At 39.7% G+C, this 8649-nt stretch overlaps 1 pseudogene across 1 annotated transcript; it reads left to right on the forward strand.

Moving 5' to 3' along the window:
* The first annotated feature begins 770 nt into the window (after positions 1 to 770).
* LOC149104999 (fibrinogen-like protein A pseudogene) lies at positions 771 to 7096 on the forward strand (annotated as a pseudogene). The gene is made up of 2 exons (XR_016210099.1): positions 771 to 1173; positions 5733 to 7096. The product of XR_016210099.1 is annotated as a fibrinogen-like protein A pseudogene (transcript).
* The last annotated feature ends 1553 nt before the right edge of the window (positions 7097 to 8649 follow it).

The raw sequence follows: 8649 nt of genomic DNA on the forward strand, positions 1-8649 counted from the left end.
TGGAGTTTCGTTCTGTTAAGGCACGGCGATATAAATTTACATTGATTAGATAGCCCTGAGGTTGCTCTAGAAAACGATACCATTTTTGTTGGTTATGACATCATATGACGTCAAATGACGTCATTTGACGCACCATCTTATATCCGCCATCTTGGATTATACTAAAAGTAAAGGAAGTAATGAAAATTGATACCAAATCAAGCCAAATTGGTTAATTTATGCAATTTAATTAAGAGAGCTGGAAAAAAATGAAAAAAATGATGTCAAAAAAAATTTTTTTGGCCAGACCTACATGAAATTTGCAGTTGCCGTGGCTCCACCTCCTTCTCCCTTTTTCTTCTGAGGGTTAAGTGGCCAAATTCAATCTAGGCCTGCGCCAACCCAACGTGTCCTCGTGCAAGGGGATAATTAATTTGCTGATGCTATTTAACCTTTTAATTTTCAGATTTTATTGGTCCTTTCCTTTAACGTTCTGCAAAGTTCCTCAAAGTTCAACCAGATTCCTCTCTTAAATATGTTTAGGAGAAACAACAATTTAAATCTGAAATCTTATTCCCCACAAATAAGTCAAATGACCCATTTCGATTTCATTTACAAGCATCCTTTTGATCTTTAGTCTTTTTTTCATTTGTTTTTTTCGTGCAGTCGGCGTTCACACGAGGCAAGTATAAGAAAGGAGTTATGTCTGTGGGGTCCAAAAATGTGATGTTGCGATTAAATTGTTATGGTTTAATAGAATTTCCCACATAATTGCCTTACAATGACGGATCGTAACTTTTTTGGGGTCCACAGTTTCCACAGTGTGTACTGACTGTTACAAATCTAGAAAAAGGAAAAACAGTGTGTATACGAACAACCCAGATGTTGCACGAGTCATTGAGGTGTTCTGTGACCAAACAACAGCCGGAGGAGGGTGGTTAGTGTTCCAGAAGAGACTGGACGGTTCGGTGAATTTTTACCGAGGCTGGACCGAGTACAAAGGTGGCTTTGGAAATCTGACTGGTGAATTTTGGCTTGGGCTTGACAAGATACATCATCTGACTACCCGTGGAGAGTACAAACTTCGTGTTGATCTGGAAAACTTTTCAGGGAACACCTATTGCGCTGAATACGATTCCTTTAAAGTAGCGAGTGAGGGAGAGAAATACAAATTGAGCCTGGGAAGTTACACAGGTTTGATTTCGTTACCTTCTTTGATATCGATTTATGAATTTTAATATCAGTTAGTACGACCTTTTTAGAGCAAGAACAAAATTTAAGTTTAGAAAAGGTTCCGTAAAATCTAGGACGCTTTCCATTCGTACAAAAATTCCGATTTGAATTTTTGGAAATTTCTTGGGACGAATGGAACAGAATTTTCTGATTGATTGTACAAGAGTGGAGAACGATATTCTGCACTTCTGCTGCTTGGAATTTTTCAATGACTTCGAGGTTTAAATCGTAAACATAGAAGCAGACAGAAGACTTATAAGCTGACGTCCTGACTTATTGTAGACCACAACAGCAGGGACCTTGTACAAACCACAACGGCAGCGAAAACGTCGCAAAACAAAGGGTTTATATTAAGGATTGGTTCATGTCTAGCGTGGGTATATCGAGTTATGGATGCGCGCGGGAGGTTTGGAGAGCACGAATCGAAAGAAGCGAGGCGACAGCCGAGAGCAACTCTAGCTTTTTGAGTGCTCTCCAAACTTCCCAAGTGCATCCATATCTCGATATACGCACGGCTAAAACCATGAACCGATTCTTTTATAACATGGCGTCAACAAATTGGGCGCTAAAACATGTTTTTTTTTTTTGTTTTTTTTTTCTGATTGACTACAAAGTTCCCATAATGCACGGTGAAGCTGAAAAACAAAGGTCATTAGGATCCTAACACGCCACAATTAGTTGAGCAACGGTTGAGCGAAAACGCTTAACCTGGTTTCTAAAATTGTCAATGAAAAATTCGCTTCTTCGAATTGGTTATAATGAAAATGTAGGCAGACAAAGTCAAAAATACTGGATGAAAGTATAAACAAAGTCAAAATCCTCACGTTTAAGGTCATTCCCCAGTATTGCATTGCGCATCCCTACTGCGCATAATTTCACGCGTGATTAGCGTGCGCACATTAAAAAATGGCGGCTTTTTCTTTACAGCTGGACCTCGCCATAGAGGTAAATCGTCATTTTCTCGCAAACGAGTATGGTGACCTATCATTTTTTTCTGTTGTTTTGAATTGAGTAATAAATTTCTCTGTGTAAAATAAATATGGACCAATTCTCAGTGTGGAACAAAAAGCAATCGTCGGAAACGTGAATTTAGCAATCGATCGTAACTACAATCATGGTGCTATTATAAGGATTTATATGGGTATAAACAAGGTGCTTTTGCTCCTAAACGAACATGGGAACCCCTCATTTTTATTTCAAAATTTAAGTTCCTATAATATAAACAATCGATAGGCAAAGTTTCACAAAAATCTCAGTGCAGGTTCTACTTCAGCGGAGTGACCTTAAGTAAACATCTTAGCTTGGCAAACATCAAAGGCTCGAAGTAGAGTTTGGATTTTTCAAAATAATCTTCACATTGCCGAAAATTAAACAAAAGAAACTCACACTAAACTCAGCCGAAATTTTGCAGATAAATTGAAGCGGCACACGTCATCTAATTTACGCACGGCCGTGCGTATATAGAGATTTCGTTCATGATGGCTCAATAGGAATTAGATAGGACTAGCGCGCGCCATGTTATAATTATTAGGGAGTTTACGAAACCACGACGGCGACGTCGAGGATAACGTCTATTAAAAAACGAATTTATATTTTACTTACGAATCTCGCGAGACTCTAAAGTCATTTACTTTGTTTATCACTGTCAAAACTATCGCAAAACTAACTCCAGAACATGACGATAAATTTCAAATAAAAATGTAACAAATTAGCCGTCGTGGTTCACGTTCTCCAGACAACGCAAAATTTGGTCACTTCACGTTGTAGTCTTGCAGAGGACGGCAAAGAAATGTACCAAGAATTACAACGCACGTGCACAGCCATTGTTCTGCTCATTAATTCTTTTGTTGCTCATTAATTCTGATGTTCCCGTTGCCGTTGCCGTCGTGGTTTCGTAAACTCCCTAATGAGTGGTACAATGGCCTTTGCACGCGTTATAAATCCTCGTACATTTCTTAGCCAACCTATGCAAAACAACTGTACACCATGGGGGATATTGTTTTGGTTTTTTTATCATTATTATTGAAATTAAACGCTTTCTTGGCGAATTTAGCTGTAGTTAGTATTTATTGAAAGACAAGTGGCAAGTTTCTGAAGCAGAATATTAATCTTATTTCGAATACGTGTCGCCGTAGCTGATTTCCGTTCGATGCCATCATTGGTAACCAAGCCTTTCAGAATGGACGACGCCATTTCTGCTTTAGTTTAGGTCTGGACAATGTAGAAACTGGTTACAATTTGTTGATGGAATATAACACTCTCACCAAATGCTTAATGGTTCATACTCACACTGTTTTGCTTGCGGTTACCTTTCACTTGATGCTTGGGGCAATTCTGTCATTAATGTTTAAGAAAGTCTCCTTTCATGATTACATTTTGCGGAGATTTGGCGGATCAACCTGGTAGTGTTGTGTTAGGAAACAGAGAACGGTTCCGGGTACGATACTGGGTGGTTACTTACAAATATTCTCTTTTCTTTAATTTAGTAGAGAAAAATGTGTCGCGTAAATGGCATCGACCGTTTACGAAACGGACAACTGTGTGCAGTAACCTTTGTGTGGGCTGTCCAACTCGCTGTGATCCCGGCCAAAAGAACAAGCGCTCAATAGAAAATTGCGAATTTACATAATTTCCGAAAAAGAGGACAACCCCCTAAGGTATACCCAATTTTTTTTAAACGTTTTCCTGGAAATTTCCGTTCCATTTGATTTTCATCCTATAATTTCCGTCATTTTTGGTTGAATGTTTCGCTTTTCTGAAATTCAAACATTCACGGATTTTTTGGAACCTTTTCCAGGAAATTTCCGTACCATTTTTCTCTGTTTCGAAAATTTCGGAAGATCTGGTTGAATGGAAAGCGCCCCTGATCAGCGAATTGAGGGAAGCTGCTTGCAGTTTTGTTTTGTTTCTCTCTGCCTCTCTTTTTTCCGAAAAAATCAGCTTGTAAGAGAGGCGGGTGTTTTTAGGGGAGGAATTAGCAAGAGACAAGAACCCATTTCCGCCGCCTTCCCGCCCTTTGTGGGAATTTTCGTCACCAGACTCACCTGACGCTCTCACGCAACGGGGCCTTGGTACTAGGGAAAGGTGGTTCTGGAGATATACGTACTATTTCGCTACGTCTTGGGCAAATACTCCTAGTAATTCATCATGTCCGATGCTAATATCTTTCTGAAAATATCCATTCTTTTATCTCAAACCGTTCGATTACAGCACCTACGGACCTTTGACAGGTTTTAACAAACTGAAGGAAATTTAAAACATAAGTGACGTTACTCTTTTCCTTTGGCATCGTAGCTTAACAAGAAAAACCACGCAAACTTCCGTGATGAGCATGACAATAAAACGCACCGTTGGAAAACAGAAACTATTTCTTTTTACTTGACGTCAATTAGCTTCAATTTGGTCGTAGTATTAGCATCAAACATGAAATGGCTCTTCAAGACTGAGCAGGGCAGTATTGGTGGATCGGGGAGTGCATTCAATTTCTACCTTATTCAGGGGTACAAAGCAAAATTATTACCAAACAACTGAAGGCCTGCATTAATGAATTTTATGGTTGCATTGACCTCAGGATTATTTTCCAAATGTCTCATCGCATCTCATCACCCTACAAAGATAGGATCAACCGTTCCTAAATGCCAAAAGCTGTATATAAGGCTTGTTGTTGGGACTGCCAGGATTTCAACATTGGAAAAACAAAACGTAGAAAAACTGAACATTGGGGGAGTACGGGTGGCGCCTCCCATCAATGTGACCGGGGTTCAAATCCTGGACCCGGTGTCATAAGTGGGTTGATTTTGTTGTTGGTTCTCGTCCTTGCTCTGAGGGTTTTTGTCCGGGTTTCTCCAGTTTTCCTCCCTCCACGAAAATCAACATTTCTACATTCCAATTCGATCGGGAATTCGAGTGCCACGGCTTTGTCAGTCGTAAGACTTTTGTGTGTTACCCTGGTTAAACAAAGTAAATTTAGTTTAAATATTTTTAACATTTTACATGTAAAGTGATCACGAGTAGCTGTCATGAATCTGCTATTGCAGACCCGGTCACGTCAACTGGTCATAACTTAAAATGGGACCACTTTGACATATTAGCAAACGGTCGGTCGGATACACATTGCAGGATAAAGGAGACTGCTAATTCGGGAATTGAAACCTATCTACCAGCTTCTGTAATTTTTGTTGTTCATTAGTTACCTATCTTAAATTTAAGATTTAGTTGTTACTTCTATTCTCAACGGTCACTTCTGGAGATGCATGTCGAAACATACGAAAGGTCAAGTAAAAAGATATAGTTTTTGTTTTCCAACAATGCGTTTTATTGTCATGTTCATCACCATGTCAGAAGCGCAATTGTTTCCGAAAGTTTCGTTCGATGACTACAATGAAGTTCGTTCTCTTATTGTAGTCTTCCGATATATTTGGTTTAGGAACTGCTGGAGATAAGCTGACTTATCATGATGGCCGTAAATTCTCTACACAAGATCATGATAACGACGTATCTTCTTCTTATATTTGGTTTAGGCACTGCTGGAGATTTTCTGGCTCGTCATAACCGCCATAAATTCTCTACAAAGGATCAGGATAACGACCCATCTCGCGTTAACTGTGCCGCACAACGGCAAGTGCAAGGAACCTGGTGGTACTTTCATTGTAGAGATAGCAACCTTAATGGTGTCTATCGAAACGAAGAGGACAATGGTACTATGTTATGGAGTAGCATTCACCCCATTAAGAGAGCTGAAATGAAGATCAGACCGATAGATTTTTAGCATCGGCGCCTGATACCATCTCTTCTACTTCTCAATGCAATTGCATACCTCAAATTAGTTAACACAAGTACGTACAGGTAGTAACAGCCTTTAAAGATTTAGGATAAACTATGCCATGTACAAGAAAATTACAATTGCAAGTTGTGATTTTGAAAAACATTTTAAGGCCACCTTGACAAGGACCGGGTCGGCCGTGTTTACCAGAAAAAATGTCTAAAACATCTGTTGGAAAGACGGGAGGAGATGCTCAACATAGTTTTTGCCTCTTCTATACACCATTTTTGACATAAAGGTAACCCTTTCATATGTATCTTCCAAAGAAAATGGTACTCCTTTCAAATTCCCTAAAAAATGTCCTGCTGAAATCTTTCGACCCAAGAAAGGTCCACTAGGAAATTTTTACCCCCAAAAATCCCCTTAACATTAATTTAAAACTCACTGAAAAAGGACACCATTGTGACCTGAAAGGGATATTTTGAAACACTCTTTTTCAAAAAATCTTAAGTTATTATACTTCAACTCGTAAAAGCATTTCCCTTTTATATACCTCCAGCTTGAAAAATGGACCCCTGTTTGGGCGTAGCCTCCACGGCCGAATAGTCAATTATGGGGAGTTCCTCCGGACCCGGCTGAGACGTAATGGTGTCTGACCCACTGAGTTACGGGCGATGGTCATATTTGTAAGAAGATCAATAACACGTTTTATTTCACTACTCATGGCCTCAGTATTATTTCTATGGGGCGTCATAGTTCTTTTAGGCTAATACGGCCATTGGTTTGATTTGCTTGCGATTGCGCATTTGTGATAGATGTTATAGATAAAAGCACCCAGGAGCCGAGGAGATAACTTGAACAGAAGCCGAGACTGAGAAAAAATCATGTTATCGTGTGTTATCGTGTTGCTAGCTAGCCTGGGTTTTTACGCAACCCTTCTCTTTGCTAACTGCCGTCAGTATGGAATAAACTGTTGTATGATTGAAATGCAAAACGATTGTTATATATCACTGCCATCGTATATGGCGAAGCCTCCGGATGTAAATTCTATTTCTCAACTTAACTGTTCAGCATTGTACATTTAGGCTCAAACTTTAACACATTAAGATAAGCTTCACTTAAGGTTTGTACGTCTTTGGTTACTTACAATATGATCAGTTTTGAGAATTTATACGAGTGAATTTTAAGACAGAAACAGATCATGCAGTCAAGAAATCAACTTCTGCTTACATGCTTTGGCATAATTTGTGCCGCTGATAAGGAAACAGTTGTATTTGTATGGTGGTGATATTCCGTATAGCTTAATTTGTAACTTGTCTGCTAAGGGAGATTTGAAATGGACCCAGAGATGGCGCAGGAGCCATGTTAACTGAATGAGCGTGCTAGTAATTTTAAGGTAGACAGGCAAAATGGTCATTCTTCCAACGCTGAATTGTTTCCATAAATTCAAGTATTGCCACAGCTTTACCTTTGAGTGTATGTGATCAGCAGACCATGTACAACCAAAACCTTTGGCCAAAAACTGTTAGTAAAATGGTGCCAGATCCTCTTAAGCCCCTTCAGAACACAAGTATGAGATTTCCACAAACCTTTTTTATGAGGAAAATACACAAAGCGTCATGGCCTCATAGTTAGTGCGCTCTACTCCGGATCGAGGGGTCCTGGTTCGAGCCCTGGCCGGTGACATTGTGTTGTGTTCTTGGGCAAGACACTTTACTCTCACAGTGCCTCTCTTCACCCAGGTGTATAAATGGGTACCAGCGAATTTAATGCTGGGGGGATAACCCTGCGATGGACTAGCATCCCATCCTGGGGGTAGTAGAAATACTCCTGGTCGCTTCATGCTCCTGAAAGCGGGATAAGCTCCGGCCTGATAAGCCACTCGGCTGGTATGCAGACTTTACCTTTTTTACCTATACAAAGCCATGACCACATTTTGAAGTGAAATGACTGACCTGAGTAGTACTGTTGAACAACCCACTTCTTTTAAGGTTCAGTTCACACCTCGAGGTGCAATCGACAAAATCTAATGAAAGAGTTTCACAGAATACATGGTGAATTTAAGACTCAATATTTGCAGATTGCTCAAGCAAGTTGTTGCTGACACTCCTAATAATATGGACGCAATAATTTCTATATTCTGATTGGCTAAGAACACGTCAATTAATCCCAAGTCAGTGCAATTTCATCAGTGCAGAAAAGTAAAATTGAGTGCAAAATGATGAAATTGAAAATGATTGAAAGCTCGGATAAAGTTGAGCTTGGACAGACAAAATGGCGGACAAAAATAGACGATGATTGAAGTTCTTTATCTGAATTTTGATACAAAGACTTCATTACAAAGCCAAGTGGTGAGGACAAAAACATAAACTAACCTTGAAGTGAAATATGCCGGAGCCGAACACGACGCCAGTACAAAATCCCAGTTGAGAAATACAGGTTAAAATTATTCTGTATTTCGAGGCAAAACACGAAGAAGGACCCAAAAAGACGTCGCCGGAGCCTTCACATCTTATTTTTGAAGACGAGAGGTTCAAGCATTCTACTTTTGTGAAAGAAATAAGCTTAGAGATTAGGTAAGATCGTTCATCAGCAAAACGCGGCAAAAGCTTCAAGAGGCAAATCTAACCTGCGGAACGCCCAATGCTTGGTTGATTTTAGCTTCGTTTCTCGCT

Source organism: Orbicella faveolata, unplaced genomic scaffold (assembly GCF_042242905.1).
Source record: "Orbicella faveolata isolate gen_17 unplaced genomic scaffold, um_ofav_v1 contig_34, whole genome shotgun sequence".
NCBI classification, from domain to species: domain Eukaryota; kingdom Metazoa; phylum Cnidaria; class Anthozoa; order Scleractinia; family Merulinidae; genus Orbicella; species Orbicella faveolata.